At 37.0% G+C, this 20915-nt stretch overlaps 1 protein-coding gene and 1 long non-coding RNA gene across 2 annotated transcripts in view; one reads left to right on the top strand and one right to left on the bottom strand.

Moving 5' to 3' along the window:
- The window catches only part of LOC131909115 (sperm motility kinase X-like), a 28002-nt gene extending 12579 nt beyond the window's left edge, over positions 1-15423 (bottom strand). Inside the window, exon 1 of the mRNA XM_059260421.1 lies at positions 13287-15423. The gene's annotated coding sequence lies outside the window, so the exon portion shown is untranslated. The remainder of the gene's footprint in view (positions 1-13286) is intronic.
- Positions 15424-19897: 4474 nt separating this feature from the next.
- The window catches only part of LOC131909113 (uncharacterized), an 84869-nt gene continuing 83851 nt past the window's right edge, over positions 19898-20915 (top strand). The window contains exon 1 of the long non-coding RNA XR_009378770.1: positions 19898-20239. This is a non-coding gene — a long non-coding RNA (uncharacterized LOC131909113). The remainder of the gene's footprint in view (positions 20240-20915) is intronic.

Raw genomic sequence — 20915 nt, 5'->3', positions numbered from 1 at the left:
AAGAAAAAACCAACTCATGCCCTAACTGTGACACCTCTGACTTTTGTCTTTTATTTTGGATGAGTGGCAGTATCATAACAATAAATACATATAAGGGCAGAATCATTGGGACTTGGATGAAGACTCACATGTAACTATGTTAATCTGTGTATTTTTCCATGGAAGAGCTGTGAAACATTAAAGGGGGCCCCGTGGAGTTTAACAGTTATGTGAAATCATTATTTTTCCAGAGACTGCTAAGCTATAGTCAGTTTTTATTTGAATAACTGGTGACAGGAAATTGCAAATAATTTTTAGACATTTTGAGACTATTTAATGTGTTTTTAAAGCTAACTACCTGGTTGAAAATTAAATGGGATGTTGTTTTCATATTATGCAATAGTTTATTATGGTCTCTGTGTCCTTTTTTTTTTCTTTTTCTTTCATTTGGTTTTTTGAGACAGGGTTTCTCTGTGGAACTCAATTTATAGATCAGGCTTGCCTCAAACTCACAGAGATCCACCTGTCTCTGCCTGCAGAGTGCTGGGATTAAGGCATGCACCATCACCACAGGGCTCCTCTTCTTTTTATGGAAGAAAATTTGATGCTTTTTTTTTTATTGAGGAAAACTTAGCTCCTAGTTCATGTAAATATACTCAAGTTCAGCTGACCAGTGAGCTAGTCTATCCCTGTGACCCTGCTTCCATCTTCCATTAGATGTTTTATTTCAGAATATAGAATTTTTTGCATGACCCATCACTATGATATGAAATTCACTGGTATCTAAATCCTTTTCTACAAAGTAGTGACCTGCATTTGTTATTTCACAATAATAACATACAATTATTTCATCATTCTCCTTCAAATTTGCTAAAGGGGAACAATGATTTTACAATGGTGAAAACAGGGCAAACATAAGACATATCAAATTTGCTTTCTTCTCAGGTCTTTGATGATAGTATCACCATGGAGACACAATCTGAATGACGCTTACATGGCTGACTTCTACCCCAGCCAAGCAATGCTCAGAGAAACTGACTCATAAGTACCACAGATTTGCACAGTCAGAATTTCATTTTAACTTTGATCTGATTTAATCTCCTTAATTAATTTAAGGATTACATTTTACATTCTTCAGAACATGAAAAGTGAATATGATCTGACCTGACAATCATTGTTATTAAGCTATTGCCAACATGGAGAGATATTAGAATAAATTAGTAGTTTTTGTTTGCTGTCCACTTGCTCTGAAATTCTTTAACAAAAGTCTTATACTTATCATCTAATCGGGTCACAATGCCACAGGAATTTCAAATTATACCTTAGCTTCATTTATATGATAGTAAATGTGCTAAGCTTGTTAACCAATGTCCTGAATTTAGCACCAAAGCAGCACGGTTTATCTTTTTTAAAATGGCATGCCTGTTGTTGGGACCAGTTCTGTCCTTCTGATGTTAGTGTCTAGAATTCTTTTCAAAAATCCCCCCTTATTTCTGCCTAGTTTTCTGAATTTGATATTATTAATGCTATGTGTACCTCCAAAAGTAATTTAAATATATGAGCACTGGTGAACAGAGTGTTATGGTATAAAAACATCATGTTTGCTTCAAAGTATTGAATTCATTTTGAGTAAAGTTAAAAAAATTGTCAGTAGAATATCTCAAATAAACACAAAATAAACAACACAAGAAAAAGCTATAAAAAGAAAAAGACTAGTAATTTTTATTTAGTATTTGGTTTTATTACTTTATTAAGAATCTCCTGAAATAAATAGGTCAATCTCATGACCCAGTGAGCCAATAACATCCATGAAATTTGTACAATCTGTAAGAGAAGTTGATGTCTGTCTTGTTGTGCTTTCACAGACCTTAAATTCTGTTCTATAAATATTAAAATATGGGTGCTCTCCTATCAAGATACAGTGGTATTTCACAGAAATAATATATTGCTTTCTAGACAATTGCCGATGGACAGAACTTACAGATTTTACACAGTACAAGTCAGTATTAAGAGCTTTAAACTTTCATATAAATTAACCCTAGTATAAGAAGTTTCTGGTGCCTTTTTGATGGAGGAATGTTTGTGATTGGACTTGCACAATTTAGTGCTTTACTTACATAACTACTAAATAGTATCTTTTCATGATTCTTCAACAATTTATTGCCCAGTCTTCTATTTCTGCATATTTGGTCATTTTGAATTTTGACTGCTAGGACTAAAAATACAAAAAATCCTGCTTTACATGCTTTGAGTGAGGAATGCTTTGAGTGAGGAGTGCCTTGAGTGAGGAGTGCTTTGAGTGAGGAATGCTTTGTTATGGCAACTTTTCTCCCATTTGCTGTTACTGTTTCTTTTTCCTTTTTTTTTTTATTATGCCTCACTCTTTCTCCACTTTCTTTGGCTTTAATGTCATATTTGATTCTATTTTCCATCTTCTTTTAGACTATATATCATATTTTAAAATGGTTATCTGTTGCACATTTCTGTTGTTTGAATACTGTCAGTTATATAAATGAACATCAAATAATGAAAAATATGTTATTTTGCTTCACTTACTGTATCCAAAAACACTCTTCTTTTAAAAAAATACAAATTCATTTTTGACATATTTAATTTTATTTTATTATTTAAAATAATTTATTTTACTATTTCTTGCAAGGCACTCACTGAGAAAAATTCCTCAATTTTGTTTATTTGGCTGTCTTATGGTTTCTATTGCTGCAATGAAATACCATGACCAAATGCAAATTATAAAGGAAAGGGTTTGTTTGGCTTACACGTCAATATTGCAGTCCATAATTGAAGAAAGCCAAGGCAGGAACTCAAACAGAGCAGGGACCTAGAGGCAGGAGCAGATACAGACTCTGTGGAGGGGTTCTGCTTACTGGCTTGCTCATTATTGTTAAACTCAACTGGCTTCTTAGACTTTCTTATAGAACCCAGCACCAACAGCCTCGGGATGGCACCTCCCAAGATGGGCTGGGCCCTCTCCCAAGATGGACTGGGCCCTCTCCCATCAATGACTAAGAAAACATCCTTTATTATTAGGAGACCTCATGAGGATCATCTTCATATATTTATGAAGTTTTGACTTCACTGGATTTCTATATCATTCCTGGAATGTCTCCCATAAGCATCTGCCTCTCTCCACATTGCCTTCCTCAACCCTATCTCCTCTCCCACTCCCTATCTGGTCCTTCCATTTCTATACCCACCTGTCCCCAACTCACCTCTAATATCTATTCTATTTCTCCCACCCAGAGAGATCCATGTGCCACACACCCCAATCACTTCCTCTATACCTAACCTTTCTGGGTCTATGGATTGTAGGTTGATTGTCATTTATTTAATGCCTAATATCCACATATAGGTGAATACATACCAGATTTATCTTTCTAGGTCTAGGTAACCACACTCGGGAAGAATTTTTCTAGTACAATCCACTTGCCTGCAAATTTCATTATGCCATTTTGTTCTAAGCTAAGTAACTCTCAATTGTGTAAATATATTACATTTTTGTTATCAATTCTTCTGTTGAGGGATATCTAGGTTGTTTCCAGCTTCTTCTATTATGAAGAGAAAAGTAATGAACATGACTGAGTAAGTGTCTTTGTGGTAGGATGAAGTGTCTTTTGGGTATATGTCCAATAGTGGCATGGTTGGATCTTGAGGTAGATTGATTTCCAGCTTCCTGAGGAATCGCCATATTGATTTCCATAGTCCCTGAACAAGACTGAAGCCCTACCAGCAATATGTGAGTGTTCTCTTATTTCACATCCTCACCAGCATGAGCTGTCACTTGTGTTATTGATCTTAGCCATTTGAAAATGGTAAAATGGAATTTCAAAGTAGTTTTTATTTGCATTTCCCTGATATTACTCAGGATATTAAACATTTCTTTGAGTGTTCCTGAGCCATTTAAGTTTCCATTATTGATATTTCTCAGCTTGGATATGTACCCCATTTTAAAATTGGATTATTTGGTTTTTTATTATCTAGTTTCTTGAATTCTCTATATATTTTGGATATTAGTCTTCTATTGGATGTGGAGTTGGTAAAAATCTTCTCCCATCCTGTAGGCTACTTCTTTGTCCAAATGATGGTGTCTTATGCCTTACAGAAATTTTTGGCTTCCTGAAGTCCCTTTTATTAATTGTTAACCTTAGTGCCTATAATACTTGTGTACTACCCTGAAGTTTTACCCTGTGCCAATGAATTCAAAAGCTATTCCCTACTTTCTCTTCTATCAGGTTCAGGGTATCAGTTTTCATTTGGACTTGAATTTTGTTCAGGGTTCTAAACATGGACATATTTTCATTCTTCTAAATGTAGCCATCCAATTCGCCCAACCATTTGTTCAAGATGCTGTCATTTTCCAATGTGTGACCCTGGCTTCTTTATAAAAAAATCAGGTGTTCATAGGTGTGTGGATTTACGTCTAGGTCATCAATTCAATTCCATTGATCAATATGACTGTCTTTTTTTCACCATACCATACTTTTTTTTTAATTACTCTAGATTTATAGTACAACTTGAAATCAAGGGTTGTGATTCCTCCAAAAGTCCTTTTACTATTTAGGATTTCACAGCTATCCTGGGTTGTTGGTGTTTTCACATGAAGTTGAAATTTATCCTTTGAAAATCTGTAAAAAATTCTACTGGAATTTTGATGGATATTTCACTGAACTTGTAGTTTGCATTTGTTTTGATAAGATGGCTAGTTTACCAATCCATGAGCATGGAAGATCTTTCCATCTTCTGATATCTTCCTCAATTTCTTTCTTCAAAGATTTTAAGTTCTTATCATAAAATTCTTTCACTTAGCCGGGCGGTGGTGGTGCACGCCTTTAATCCCAGCACTTGGGAGGCAGAGGCCGGCAGATCTCTGTGAGTGTGAGGCCAGCCTGGGCTACCAAGTGAGTTCCAGGAAAGGCGCAAAGCTACACAGAGAAACCCTGTCTCGCAAAACCAAAATAAATAAATAAATAAATAAAAGCCTTTCACTTGCTTGACTAGAGTTAGTAACCCTAACCAAGATGTTTCACATTATTTGAGGCTATTGTGAAAACTGTTGTTTCCTTGATTTCTTTCTTAATCCGTCTGTCATTTGTACATAGGAGGGTTACTGATTTTTGTGAGTTAATTTTGTGTCCAGCTACTTGGAAATTGTTTATCAGCTGTTAGAGTTCTGTGGTGGAATTCTTGGGGTCACTTATGTATATTATCATATCACCTGCAAATAAAGAAACTGAATTTTTCCCTTCCAAATTGTATCCTCTTGATCTCCTTTAGTTGTTTTATTGTTCTAAGACTTTAAGTACTATACTGAATAGCTATGAAGAGGGTGGACAGCCTTGTCTTTTTCCTGATTGTAGTGGAATGGCTTTGAGTTTCTCTCCATTTAATTTAATGCTGGCTATAGACTTGCTATAAACTACCTTTAATATGTTTACAATGTGTCTTGCATCCTTAGTCTCTCTAAGACTTTTTATCATGAAGGTGTGTTGGATTTCGTCAAAGGACTTTTCTGCATCTAATGAGATGATCTTCTCTTCTTTTGTCTTTCAATTTGTTTATGGGTTGGAGATATTTATCAATTTACATAGAACTATTCCTGCATCTCTGGGAGGAAGCCTAGTAAATCATGGTGGATGATTCCTTCCTTCCTTCCTTCCTTCCTTCCTTCCTTCCTTCCTTCCTTCCTTCCTTCCTTTTTTCCTTCCTTCCTTCCTTCCTTCCTTCCTTCTTTCCTTCCTTCCTTCCTTCCTTTCATTCCCTCTCTTTCTTTCTTTCTTTCTTTCTTTTTTTTCTTTCTTTCCTTTTTTTTATATGTTCTTGGATTTGGAGCCTAGGAGTAGATTTCTCCTTATCTTACTGCAAGTAGATTCTGAAATGTGCATATTTGCACAGAAAAAAGGGCAGGAAATGACTTAGTGGTTTCTTGTTCTTCTGACATTGCACAAGCCGGCTGTTCTTTATGTAGATTTAACAATTCTGTTTAAATGTAGTTTCTTCCTAGACTTCAATGCATATTTTAGGAGATTCATGCCTCTGATTGCTTAGTGAGGTTTTTCTTTCACTTGTGTGCTTGTTTACATCTCTTTCTGTCTTCGATGGACCTATAACTCTAGCATGTCTCTAATGAGGTCTATCAAAATGGATCTCTTATAATGGAATCAAACATAAGCCCATAACATTTCACCCTGGTATATGAATTAACTCTGCAGCATAAAAAAATCACCTTTGCATCTTTTCACACTTACTGTTTCAGAGTTTTTTCACTTTCAAAATAAAGTCATCTTTTTGCACATATATATCTTATTGTGCAATGTCTAGTCCTACACATTTTATGTGAATCAAATGCCAGAGCACTAGAGACTTAAGCCCATAAATTAAGTATTTAGTCTCAGAAATTTTTCATAGAATTCTTTTCCCAGAGCTGCTGATATCTATATATATATATATAGATATAGATATAGATATAGGTATAGAGATATAGATATAGATATAGATATAGATATAATTTCTCTCTCTTCTCTAAAGGAAGGTGAAATCCATGGAATTCTTCTCTCCCCTACTCAGTCTCTGACTTGTTTATTCTCTTCCAGTATAAGTCACAGAGAAGGTTTAATGGGTTTTATGGTTGTTTTTCTTAAGTTTGTCTTATAGCATGGTCTGATAGTTACTTGTCTTACGCTGCAAGAATATACCTAGTAAACACAAACCAAGGAATGAAGAGTTTATTTGGGCTCAAATTTCAGGATTAGAATCCATTATGATGAAGAAGTCACTATCACCCTACTACTCCAGTTTTATGGTTTCATTTTTGTTTGTTTTCTTTTAAGAATATGTTGAGTCCAATTTGTGATGCTGATGTATTCCTGGGTCTGGGACCACACACTGTGCTGCCCATGTATTTCTGGGTCTGGGACCATACACTGTACTGCCCATGTATTATTCTTGGGTGTGGGACCATACTCCGTGCTTCCCATGTATTCCTGGGTCTGGGACCATACACTAGAGCACAATTGACCTAACAAGAGCCATACTATACAGAAAACCGATTTTTTTCTTCTTTAACCATCAAGTGTCCATACTTCCTCAGTTAGGAATGGGGCTCATGAAACCCTTTCCAATCATGATAGAATGTTGATTGGCTTAACCTTGGCTAGATCTTGCTCAGGCAAACCATGGCTACTGTGAGTTTATGAGAGCAACAGTGATATCACATCCAGAAGACAATGCTTTGTGTTAGTCCTCCCCAAACTCTGGCACTTCCAGTCATCTAGCCTCTTTTTCAATATTGGTGCCTTATCCTTGGGGGATGTGGCAGTGATAAAGGTTTCTCATGAATGGCTGAAGATTCCACTGACACTTAACCTCTGCACTTTGACCAGTTGTGAGTTCCTTTGTTAATAATCATCCTCTGCATAAAGAAACTTCTTTGAGATCTGACAGCTTTAATATCATGTGAGTATTGAAATATGAATTCTGAAGGTAGTTTGATACTACCTGCATTTAACAAGGTGATAGTAGTAATCCACCCATTGGCTTGTGAGTTTCCCCACCATGACTTGTTGGTCAGATTTACAGTACAATGAATATATTTGTTCCTGTGTAGAAGGCCTTAAATCAAATCAAAGAGCGGTTGGTGATCCCATAACATTCATGACATTATTGCACTCAAGAGTTCACGTTAGTAACTTGTCATTATTATTAGTTTGATAAGATGGTTGGTGATTGTTTCCCCTAGGCAGCCTACATCATATCTTCAAGTACTATGAAAGTTAGCCACAAAGAAGGAAGCTTTCTATTTAGTACAACTTTGTTTCTCCATGTCCTGTGAACAATGTGCGTTGTCTTCAGTAACAGGGTCATGCAATAGAGTTCTGGTGGGCAAGCAAGCACAATAAGAATAGCATGTATTGATTCAGGAGCTCGCTACAACACCAGTGACCAGCAAGTGGGGAGGGGAAGATAGCCCACATCTGGCACTGGGTTTTTCATTTGTCAACATATGGCTCTTAACGATGAGCATAATGCCTTGATGTAACTTCAAAGAAACTTTTTATATGAATATAAATGTATATAATATATATATATACTTTGTTAGATGAATATGTACATATTCATAGTTATTATTCTATGAATATTTTTTAAATAACTATATATGTGTGTGTATGTGTCTTTTTCAAACATGATTAATTTTAGTCATCCCATACCTTGTCTACTACTCTGATTGTAATCACTGACTCATCACACCAGCCCAGGTGTTTTATGTTTTTCTCTCCAATTTCATTAAAATTAAAAGCGGTTCTTCAGCCGGGCGGTGGTGGCGCACGCCTTTAATCCCAGCACTTGGGAGGCAGAGCCAGGCGGATCTCTGTGAGTTCGAGGCCAGCCTGGGCTACCAAGTGAGTTCCAGGAAAGGCGCAAAGCTACACAGAGAAACCCTGTCTCGAAAAACCAAAATAAATAAATAAATAAATAAAAGCCTTTCACTTGCTTGACTAGAGTTAGTAACCCTAACCAAGATGTTTCACATTATTTGAGGCTATTGTGAAAACTGTTGTTTCCTTGATTTCTTTCTTAATCCGTCTGTCATTTGTACATAGGAGGGTTACTGATTTTTGTGAGTTAATTTTGTGTCCAGCTACTTGGAAATTGTTTATCAGCTGTTAGAGTTCTGTGGTGGAATTCTTGGGGTCACTTATGTATATTATCATATCACCTGCAAATAAAGAAACTGAATTTTTCCCTTCCAAATTGTATCCTCTTGATCTCCTTTAGTTGTTTTATTGTTCTAAGACTTTAAGTACTATACTGAATAGCTATGAAGAGGGTGGACAGCCTTGTCTTTTTCCTGATTGTAGTGGAATGGCTTTGAGTTTCTCTCCATTTAATTTAATGCTGGCTATAGACTTGCTATAAACTACCTTTAATATGTTTACAATGTGTCTTGCATCCTTAGTCTCTCTAAGACTTTTTATCATGAAGGTGTGTTGGATTTCGTCAAAGGACTTTTCTGCATCTAATGAGATGATCTTCTCTTCTTTTGTCTTTCAATTTGTTTATGGGTTGGAGATATTTATCAATTTACATAGAACTATTCCTGCATCTCTGGGAGGAAGCCTAGTAAATCATGGTGGATGATTCCTTCCTTCCTTCCTTCCTTCCTTCCTTCCTTCCTTCCTTTTTTCCTTCCTTCCTTCCTTCCTTCCTTCCTTCCTTCCTTCCTTCCTTTCATTCCCTCTCTTTCTTTCTTTCTTTCTTTTTTTCTTTCTTTCCTTTTTTTTATATGTTCTTGGATTTGGAGCCTAGGAGTAGATTTCTCCTTATCTTACTGCAAGTAGATTCTGAAATGTGCATATTTGCACAGAAAAAAGGGCAGGAAATGACTTAGTGGTTTCTTGTTCTTCTGACATTGCACAAGCCGGCTGTTCTTTATGTAGATTTAACAATTCTGTTTAAATGTAGTTTCTTCCTAGACTTCAATGCATATTTTAGGAGATTCATGCCTCTGATTGCTTAGTGAGGTTTTTCTTTCACTTGTGTGCTTGTTTACATCTCTTTCTGTCTTCGATGGACCTATAACTCTAGCATGTCTCTAATGAGGTCTATCAAAATGGATCTCTTATAATGGAATCAAACATAAGCCCATAACATTTCACCCTGGTATATGAATTAACTCTGCAGCATAAAAAAATCACCTTTGCATCTTTTCACACTTACTGTTTCAGAGTTTTTTCACTTTCAAAATAAAGTCATCTTTTTGCACATATATATCTTATTGTGCAATGTCTAGTCCTACACATTTTATGTGAATCAAATGCCAGAGCACTAGAGACTTAAGCCCATAAATTAAGTATTTAGTCTCAGAAATTTTTCATAGAATTCTTTTCCCAGAGCTGCTGATATCTATATATATATATATAGATATAGATATAGATATAGGTATAGAGATATAGATATAGATATAGATATAATTTCTCTCTCTTCTCTAAAGGAAGGTGAAATCCATGGAATTCTTCTCTCCCCTACTCAGTCTCTGACTTGTTTATTCTCTTCCAGTATAAGTCACAGAGAAGGTTTAATGGGTTTTATGGTTGTTTTTCTTAAGTTTGTCTTATAGCATGGTCTGATAGTTACTTGTCTTACGCTGCAAGAATATACCTAGTAAACACAAACCAAGGAATGAAGAGTTTATTTGGGCTCAAATTTCAGGATTAGAATCCATTATGATGAAGAAGTCACTATCACCCTACTACTCCAGTTTTATGGTTTCATTTTTGTTTGTTTTCTTTTAAGAATATGTTGAGTCCAATTTGTGATGCTGATGTATTCCTGCTGCCCATGTATTTCTGGGTCTGGGACCATACACTGTACTGCCCATGTATTATTCTTGGGTGTGGGACCATACTCCGTGCTTCCCATGTATTCCTGGGTCTGGGACCATACACTAGAGCACAATTGACCTAACAAGAGCCATACTATACAGAAAACCGATTTTTTTCTTCTTTAACCATCAAGTGTCCATACTTCCTCAGTTAGGAATGGGGCTCATGAAACCCTTTCCAATCATGATAGAATGTTGATTGGCTTAACCTTGGCTAGATCTTGCTCAGGCAAACCATGGCTACTGTGAGTTTATGAGAGCAACAGTGATATCACATCCAGAAGACAATGCTTTGTGTTAGTCCTCCCCAAACTCTGGCACTTCCAGTCATCTAGCCTCTTTTTCAATATTGGTGCCTTATCCTTGGGGGATGTGGCAGTGATAAAGGTTTCTCATGAATGGCTGAAGATTCCACTGACACTTAACCTCTGCACTTTGACCAGTTGTGAGTTCCTTTGTTAATAATCATCCTCTGCATAAAGAAACTTCTTTGAGATCTGACAGCTTTAATATCATGTGAGTATTGAAATATGAATTCTGAAGGTAGTTTGATACTACCTGCATTTAACAAGGTGATAGTAGTAATCCACCCATTGGCTTGTGAGTTTCCCCACCATGACTTGTTGGTCAGATTTACAGTACAATGAATATATTTGTTCCTGTGTAGAAGGCCTTAAATCAAATCAAAGAGCGGTTGGTGATCCCATAACATTCATGACATTATTGCACTCAAGAGTTCACGTTAGTAACTTGTCATTATTATTAGTTTGATAAGATGGTTGGTGATTGTTTCCCCTAGGCAGCCTACATCATATCTTCAAGTACTATGAAAGTTAGCCACAAAGAAGGAAGCTTTCTATTTAGTACAACTTTGTTTCTCCATGTCCTGTGAACAATGTGCGTTGTCTTCAGTAACAGGGTCATGCAATAGAGTTCTGGTGGGCAAGCAAGCACAATAAGAATAGCATGTATTGATTCAGGAGCTCGCTACAACACCAGTGACCAGCAAGTGGGGAGGGGAAGATAGCCCACATCTGGCACTGGGTTTTTCATTTGTCAACATATGGCTCTTAACGATGAGCATAATGCCTTGATGTAACTTCAAAGAAACTTTTTATATGAATATAAATGTATATAATATATATATATACTTTGTTAGATGAATATGTACATATTCATAGTTATTATTCTATGAATATTTTTTAAATAACTATATATGTGTGTGTATGTGTCTTTTTCAAACATGATTAATTTTAGTCATCCCATACCTTGTCTACTACTCTGATTGTAATCACTGACTCATCACACCAGCCCAGGTGTTTTATGTTTTTCTCTCCAATTTCATTAAAATTAAAAGCGGTTCTTCAGCCGGGCGGTGGTGGCGCACGCCTTTAATCCCAGCACTTGGGAGGCAGAGCCAGGCGGATCTCTGTGAGTTCGAGGCCAGCCTGGGCTACCAAGTGAGTTCCAGGAAAGGCGCAAAGCTACACAGAGAAACCCTGTCTCGAAAAATCAAAAAAAAAATTTAAAATAAAATAAAAGCGGTTCTTCATTTGGTTTATCTCTATGCTTGTTCCATAGTTACTGGCTTTGTGCAGTGTTAGAAACCTGCCTCCCTTATACAGAGATGCTTGATCTCTACTGCTGATATGCCAATACTTAACAGAGGCCCAAGGCACACTGCAGAGATTTCCACCTAAGGACCAGCATCTCCTAGATGTTGTTTAACTTGAATCTTGAATTCCTGATTCTGAAACAGTGGTTGCTGTTGTAACTGGGAAGATTTCCTGCTCTATTCTCTGATGTATAATTCCACTTGGATTTCTGGATTGTAGAAAACTCTACATTAGCCAAAATTCACCTTGTAGTTAAAATAATGAAGTCTGGAAAGACTAGGGCTTGTTCAGAGCCAAACTAGAACACAAATCCTGATGTCCAGGATGATATTTTTCTCTTTCCACTGATTTGACCTCTTCCTAAATGTTTATAATATTTCTACTAGTGCCTACCTTCTTGAATAATCTAGTTTTTATTTCATAGCTCTGTTATCAAACCACAACCCAATGCCACATATTTAAACTTTGTATTCTTTCTTATGCAGTACAATTTGTCATAGCTCCTTCAGAATCATCATAAGAATATATTTCTTATTAGTGACTCCACATGCAGAATTCCTGCCCTGTCTCCCTGCCTAATCACTCTGATTCTTAGCACGTTGTTTGGATGATTTGCCTCTCTACAAGTCGTTCTAGACTAGTTCTTGAGCCACTTGACTTCTTGATCCACTTGACTTGATCCACTTGCCTCCAGGACACTTGTCATTTCTTGAATTTTCAGTAGAAAAATCAAGAAATTTTGGAAAGTGCTAGACTGTGCTAATGAATTATGTACAAAGACAACAGTTGCCAAATAAAATATAGAATGCCAAATGGAATTTGCATTTCAGACAAAAATACTTACAGCAAAATTACTCATTGCTTATTTGAAATTCAAATTTGCTTGGACATCCTTTGTTTTTGTTTGCTAATTGTGGCTGTCTTGTACAGAGAGCACAAAGATTATTTATTAAGATTTTCTTGACCTTATTGTCATCTTTTGGTTAATGTTCCTCCATTCTTTCCTATATTTCATTATTTTCAATCTTGAGATATTCTATTAAATTTGATTCTCTTAAGTTTTCTACACACCATTGGTGTGATCCCTATTTCACAAACACACAAAGCATTACTACTGAATTCTTAGTAAATTTCCATTGACAATATGGTTATCTCATTAGTTAACTTGTTGCCCTTTGCTTCACTCTTGTATTTCTTAGGGTTATAACATACATAAAACATATATAAAACATATATATAACATATATAAAAAGGTTAAACAAAGAGAACTTTAATAGGAACATGTTTCTACAGACCTGTGCACAGGACCAAGAGCCTCAGGAGTCAGCAGTCACGACAGCTCTCGGCATTCTGACCTCCAGCTTTTTGGGGTTCCCGAAGAACAAAAGTGATGCTGCAAGAGTCCACTGCTCCTATGGTGGCCCCACTGCTAGAACAGGGAAGAATAATCCCTGTCCCTCGCCAGATCACAGAACAATGGAAAGACAAACTTCATCAGGTTATGTAAAGGCAAGGAAGGCTGGATGAAGAAACACTCAAGATTTGTAGACAACATGCAGAATGAATAGAAAGACTACATATATCCAAATACTAGAGACATTTTTAAAAGTTAAAAACATCCACAAAATGTGATGTTAAAAAAACATCGTGTCTTAACGTCAAACTTCTACTTCCAGATGTGAAATGATTAGTGGGATTATGAGTCAGTTTCAGTATATAAATATCCTAGAACAGAAAAAAAAATATTTAGTTAGCATATATTTAAATTTTGCTCCTTGGTTGAAGCAGTTGGGTCTGCGGTGTGCCGATTCAAAGGTCCTGGGCCTGGACTGAAAGACACTGTGGAAGGAAACTGTTCACTACAGGCTAGTCCAAAAGCAGAAAATGAAGGAGACAATCTAAAGTCCCCAAAGACATACCCATAATGACATATTCCTACAGCTAAACCCTGCCTCCTTTGGTCTTTGGAACTTCTCAGGATACCACTATCAATTAGAATGAGTAATATTTGGGGCTCAGGGATACACCTTGTCCACAGTACAAGCAAGACTCTGCTTCTTGTCTAGGTTCAGAAAACTGAGGAATACTCTACCTTTCTAGAATTATTTTAATGGTTATTTATTTAGAATTACTTAATGATCTAAATTAAATATAGAAATGATAAGCATCTGATGTCGTTGCTGGAAGTGTAATACCATGACTTCATATATTTCCCAGTCTGAATTCTGAAAGTTAATGGGTAGTTATGCAATCTAATCAAACCACCACCCAAGTACATACAGATATATAAATGTTTAGGTAAGCATAGATGAGAATATTATTCCACAATTAAATACTTAGAGGCAACATAAATATAATACTAGATTATTAACACAAGCAAAGAATATAATTACTACCAAATATGCTGCTAAGAGTCTTCATTAAAAATCAAGACTGCTTATGATACATAATTTATTGAAAACAGTTATGAAGTAGCTTATAAATTGGGGTCTTTTTTTTTTTTTTAGAAAAATACATGTTAGCAGGGCAGTGGTGGTGCACGTCTTTAATCCCAGCCCTTGTGAGGCAGAGTCAGGCGAATCTCTGTGAGTTTGAGGCCAGCCTAGTGTACAAATCGAATTCCAGGACAGCTAATACTTGCACAGAGAAACCTTGCCTTGAAAAAGCAAAAAAGAAAAAGAAAAGAAAAATATGTGTTGATGTAACCTAACCCTAGAATAACCACAAGAAGGAGAATATTGATAGCTAATATTTCTGAGGGATGAAGTAACAGGTAGTTTTCACTTTATTCTTTGTATAATGCTTTTAACAATCCAGGTGATATCAGAATATTCATGTATAAATTTCCCCTTAGATGTATGAGTGAACAATTGTGACAGAACAACTGTTTCCACCACCTCAGTGGAGGAGTAAAGCATCCCGTCTCCTAACACAGCTGGCATGTTTCTTTGATACCAAACCATTGCCCCACCGCACCCATGGAACCCACTGCTCAGAGTTCTGTCCTTAGATTTTGTCTTTTTCTGGGAGACATATAAATGTAATCACAGAGTCTGTAAATTTTCTTTAAAGTTCCTCAATTACTTGCAAAGCAGTTGTAATATTTTGCAACCCATAAGATATATAAACGATAAAGCATTTCTTATGAAAAAGCTTTAGCACCTCCAATTGATAGTATAGATAATATACATACAAAACATTAATACTACAATATCTATATGCTGAAGTGTAATAATAGATGACTCAGTTATTGAAGACATCAGGGCACTTTTACAACTTAGTAATGATTACAGTTCTACTGACTTAATTCCAGCTAATCAATCAATTTCTATGGAAAAGATACTTAAAAGCATACCTTATGGAAGATGATAAATCTGGCAAGGAGTGTTTCCACTCAGGATTTCGTAATTTCAGGACTCCTCAACTGGAATTTCTATTTCTGAGTTGTTTCCTTTGACAACAGCAAGCACAGCCAATGCTTGGAGACGCTCTCATTTGGGTAGTTCTTTCCAATACCCCTAAGTTTTTCTTATACAAGTTTTGATTGTACCCCTGCCATCTACTGTGGGTCCACTTTTGATTCAAAATTCTCCGTCTGAAACAGTAGGTGAGACAGTTGTGTAGCTTGACCTGCTTAAGGTGCCCCTGGCAGTGGGATCGGGATCTGTCCCTGGTGCATGAGCAGTCTTTTTGGAGCCCAGTGCCTATGGTGGGACACCTTACACAACTTTGTGGAGGGAAAGGGCCTTGGACCTGCTTCATCTGAATGTACCAGTCTCTGCTGACTCCCCATGGAAGGACTTGCCTTGGAGGAGGTGGGAATGGGTTGCGGGGAGAGGAGGAAAGAGAAGGGAATCTGTGGTTGGTATGTAAAAGAAACAGAAACTTTCTTAATAATAAAAAAAAAAAGAAACAAAAAAACAAAACAACAGCAACAAAAAAGAGTAGTTCTCAACCTGTGGGTCATGACACCTTTGGGGGTTTCATATCAGATATCCTGGATATCAGATATTTGCATTAATATTCAAAACAGTAATGAAATTACAGTTAAGAAGTAGCAACAGGAATAGTTTTACAGCTGGGCTCACCACAACATGAGGAACTGTATTAAAGGGTCATTGCACTAGGAAGGTTGAGAACCACTGTGTGAGAAGTTAATTTTGTATACTAGGCTGCTATATGGATGTAACTTGCAGTTAGTTACTCTTCTTGCCAAGATGTGTACCACTTTCAAAGGGGGAAAGAAAGAAGTAATTGCACAAAAATATTCTGCTCCATGCCTGGGACTGAACTAGGTCCTCTGAATGTGGGTGACAGTTATGTGGCTAGATCTGTTTGGGAAGCCACTGGCAGTGGGGCCAAGACTTATCCCAAGTGCATAAAATGGCTTTTTGGAACACAGTCCTTAGGGTGGGACACCTTGCTCAGCCATGACACAGTGGGAGGGCCTTGATCCTGCCTCAACTTAGTATGCCAGACTTTGTTGACTCTGCAAGGAGGCCTTATCTTCTCTGAGGAGAGGAAGGGGGGTGCAATAGGGGAGGTGGGGGGAGCAGAAGAAGGGGAGGGAGGGGGAACTAGGATTGGTATGTAAAATGAAAAAAAAAACTTTCTAAAATAAATTAATTTAAAAAAGAATATTCTGTTTCATTTTTGCTATCTTATTACTTGATAATTTTACCTCTATTTAATGCTGTCACTAAATTAGCTGTTGATCTGTTTGCTGTACATTTCATGAACACAGGATCAGAGTAAACACGGGGCTTATTTCATTTGTTAGATCCATGGTTTACTATACGATGAACTAAATGCTGCTTTAAAATTAAGCATGGTCCTCTCAAGTCGGTCACACGTTGGAAGGTCACATTTGCCTTGCTTCTGCCTCTGAGGAGATTATCAATCCTAATTATTTGAGGCTATAGAGCAAAAATGAATTTTAGGAACAAATAAAACCACCGCATGTAACCGAAAGTTGCCCTCAAATCACCAGCTAAGCTCCTGTTGTATAAATTATTACTGAGCTCAGTATTCATTTTATTAGCACCGCTCCCCTTCTGTTGGATAAAATCTACGTTGTTAACCTATTAAATAAAATCGCTTATAGATGTAGATTTTTTTATGCCTTTTAAAATGCTAATGTATGGCTTGTTAAATGTTAAAGTGGTAAATAGTTTCTAGGAGCTCGTATGTACTAAATTTCCTTTTGTAACGCTCAGCATTTACGGCAAGAATTCATAAGATATTTGTCAAGTTTGAACCTTCATAAGTGTGGTGCTCTCAATATATTATTTTACAAAAGAAATTAAGGTAATTAGATGATAATGTCAGTGTCACATTAAACTGCCACAGTTACAGAACAGCAAGTATCCTCTTGCTAAGAGCTCATGAAGCATACTCTTATAAAATATAAGAACTAAGAGTTTTAGATATTGCTACAAACTGAAAATAACTTTCTGGGTCATTCCAACTGTTCTACGCTCATCTCCACCAGACTGTTTACAACTCTTCTTACATAAAATATTTATTGTAGATAAGTGCAATGTTTTTTTTCCTGTGCCATCCTTGCTCTTACACTACTGATGTGATTCATGTCACAACAGTGTAATCACAGAGCGAATGAAATTAGACCTGAGAATATTTTATAATACTCTATCTCATCGTTACCTTTGAAATCTCATTTTTAGATTTAATTTTAGAGTCTTAAAATGTACAGATAGACCCCACCACTTGTTCATATTGCTGAGAGATGATGCCCAACTACGTATTTTTAAAAAATGACCCAGATATTCCTGATATCTCTCTCTCATATTTTGACTCCTTGAACCCTTAATAATTTATGAATCAGAATACCAACACTCTGAATTTGAAATGACTTATTCACATAGAAGAAAGAGGAAACAGTAAAGATGAAGTAAAAATGTGTTGGACTCCTATTTGCCTGACAGGTAAGGGGTAGGTAGACCTACCTGGTCACTCCTGATAGAGGCATCAGCACATAGACAGGCAAGACCACTCTGACCTGCCCTCCCACTGCCTTCACCGCTGGCCTTACACAATGGAAATTATTCACTCCCAGTTATAGGGGCCAGAAGATTTGGCATGAGCACTGTTGTTTTCTTCTGGCAACTGGAGGAGAGAATCTGCCACCTACCCTAAACAGCTGGTGGTGGTTTACTAGCAATCTTTGGTGTTCTTAGACATGAGGACCTGATTTCTAGCTTCCTGTCCACCTGTTGATTTTCCCTGTGCCTGTCTGCTTCTGTGTTTATGTTTCCCCTTGTTAGGAGCACGAGTCATAGTTTGTATTGTATACTGTAGGGCCAGCCCTAACAACTCACTTCAGACTCCTTTTCCAGTGGTCATCACGTATGATTCTGGGGTTGAGGTTTTAATGTATTTTTGCAGGGGGTACAATTCAGTCCACACTTATTTGCATGCTGCCTAACCCAGATTCTGTTTGCTAAACAGGATCTCATTTTATACTCTATTATTGTTACATATCTTCAGAATTCTGCCTTGTCTCTCCACCCTAACATTTCTCCAAAGAAGGATTGGTTGGAACCTCAGAGCTCAACTCTAATTGATAGTATCATTGCTGGGTTTGTTACTATATACATCATTGGGACTCTATCACTATAATTTTTCTTATATTAGTTTAAGGTTCATGGCAAATTGTGGAATGCATGCAGGTTAAAATCTAACTATTATACTTAAGCTAATTAAGGTATGTATTGTTCCAGTTACCAGTCAGTCCTCAGTATTTCCAAAACAGCTAACATCTAATGGCACTTTTTTTGCTATAATCTTTATATTGTACATTAAACCTGGAGTTATTCTGTACACCTGATACTTTGTGTCCCCTGACCTACACCTCTCTCCATTCTTTCTCTACGTAAAGATATTGGTGTCTATCTATGTATACTTGGATTTCTGCAGATTTTCTATCCCAGAAGATAATAGATTTTTTTTCTTTTTTGGTTAGCATAATGTCTAGGCTCATTTATGTGTGGCATATGGCAGAAGCTTGTTCTTTTAGGATTGAATAATATTCTGGTATACCATATTTGTATTCTCGTCTCTCAACAGAGAATATTTGAGAACCTTGGCTACTATAACTGAGCATTCAGAGGACATGAGGCTGTACAAAGCTTTACATGGCAGTGATTCCATTTCTTTAAGGTTTCTGACCAGAAGAGGGATTACTAAATCACAATTCTGATCTCATATTAATTTCTTTAGAAACTTTATACTGTTTTCTGGAATAGCTATATCAACCCACATTCCTGCCAATATCCTTACCAACATCTGTTATCTTTTAAAATTATCACTTAAGAAAAACAGTAACGTTAGCATAAAGGAAAAGTCTAATTACCAGGGTAATGAGCAGTCCAGCATGAAACAGCCTTTCAAGCATTATTTATATGAAATCTAATCAGATTGTCCTAGCTTTATTAATATGGTTGTTTTCTGATCAACTTTCTCAATCACGTTTTTCAGAATGCTTTTTTTCTTTAAAAAATAATTCATTTGGCTTATGCTTCTTCTGTAAATTAGAGCCTGTGAGTTTTTGCTGCATGGTAAACTTGCTTTATAAATATTTCACTTCTTCCTAGGTATTATTCCTTCCTTTTTAAATCTCGTGGTAAGATATTCCACTCTTCTGGAAACACCTTTCTTCTCAGAATTCCTTTTCCTGATACCAGGGGACCGAGGCAGGAAAATAACAACGTCAAACTCATTCTGAGCAAAATAGAGAAACTTGGTCTCAAAAATCTTTGTTCCATTTATTTGTATTTCACTAAAATGCTAAGAACTTGATAAAGAAATCACAGAAGACTGACCTGTAGTGGGTAGCCATTCCAGCTTTGATCTGGAAGTTTCAACCCCCATTGAGACTTCCGCAACCGTCACGCCTACAAACCGGAACCAAGTGAGGAGATATTGGTGTAATTATTATGGCCACTCCACGTAGCTAAAAGGAGATTTATTTAGTGGCGTAACTTACAAGTTAAGGGATCGGTAGGTCGCGGGGTCTGGGGAAGGTGTATCGCAGTCCAGCGGTGTTCTCTGGAGCTCTGCTTGGCCCACCTTCACCGTCCAAGGTCCGGGAACCAAGTGAGAGCACCGCCCATCCAGATCTCAGGTCTCCAGGCGCCTCCCTTGGCCCCGCCTTGTAGGCGTGACGGTTGCCGAAGTCTCCATGGGGGTTGAAACTTCAGATCAAAGCTGGAATGGCTACCCACTACAGGTCAGTCTTGACCCATACTTTTCACTTAGTTTTTCTCTTCAAATTGAAATTATGAGTTTCATTATGAAATAATCATGTATTCATAGCATGTAATTTGGTCTTATTCACACATACTCTTTACCCTGTCTTGGACCCCATCCTTTATCTAAATAGCCCCCACTCTTCTCTCAAGTCTTAATATTAAATTTTAGGTCTAGCCGGGCGGTGGTGGCGCACGCCTTTAATCCCAGCACTCGGGAGGCAGAGCCAGGTGGATCTCTGTGAGTTCGAGGCCAGCCTGGACTACCAAGTGAGTTCCAGGAAAGGCGCAAAACTACACAGAGAAACCCTGTCTCGGAAAAAAAAAAAAATTTAGGTCTAGAGTGCATATGAAAGAAAAGATGATATTTGTCTTCCTGGTCCTGGCATCTTCCACTTAGTATAATGATTTCCAGTTCTATCCATTTTCTTCTTTTGAAAATTACAGTTCATTCTTTTTAACAATTGAATAGTACTGAATTAAGCATACTCACATCATTTTGTTATTCTCTAATCTAATGGTGAACACCTAGACCAATTCCATAAATCATTTGTTATGAAAAATACTGCACTTACCATGAGTGTGCAGGAAGCCCTGCACTGTGCTGAATGGAATTCCTATATGTAACTACCCAGATGAGGTACAGCTGCATCCTGT

The sequence above is a fragment of the Peromyscus eremicus genome, chromosome 4 (assembly GCF_949786415.1).
Source record: "Peromyscus eremicus chromosome 4, PerEre_H2_v1, whole genome shotgun sequence".
In the NCBI taxonomy this organism is placed as follows: domain Eukaryota; kingdom Metazoa; phylum Chordata; class Mammalia; order Rodentia; family Cricetidae; genus Peromyscus; species Peromyscus eremicus.
The sequence above is the reverse complement of the archived record's forward strand: the minus strand, read 5'-3'. Positions and strand labels throughout refer to the sequence as shown.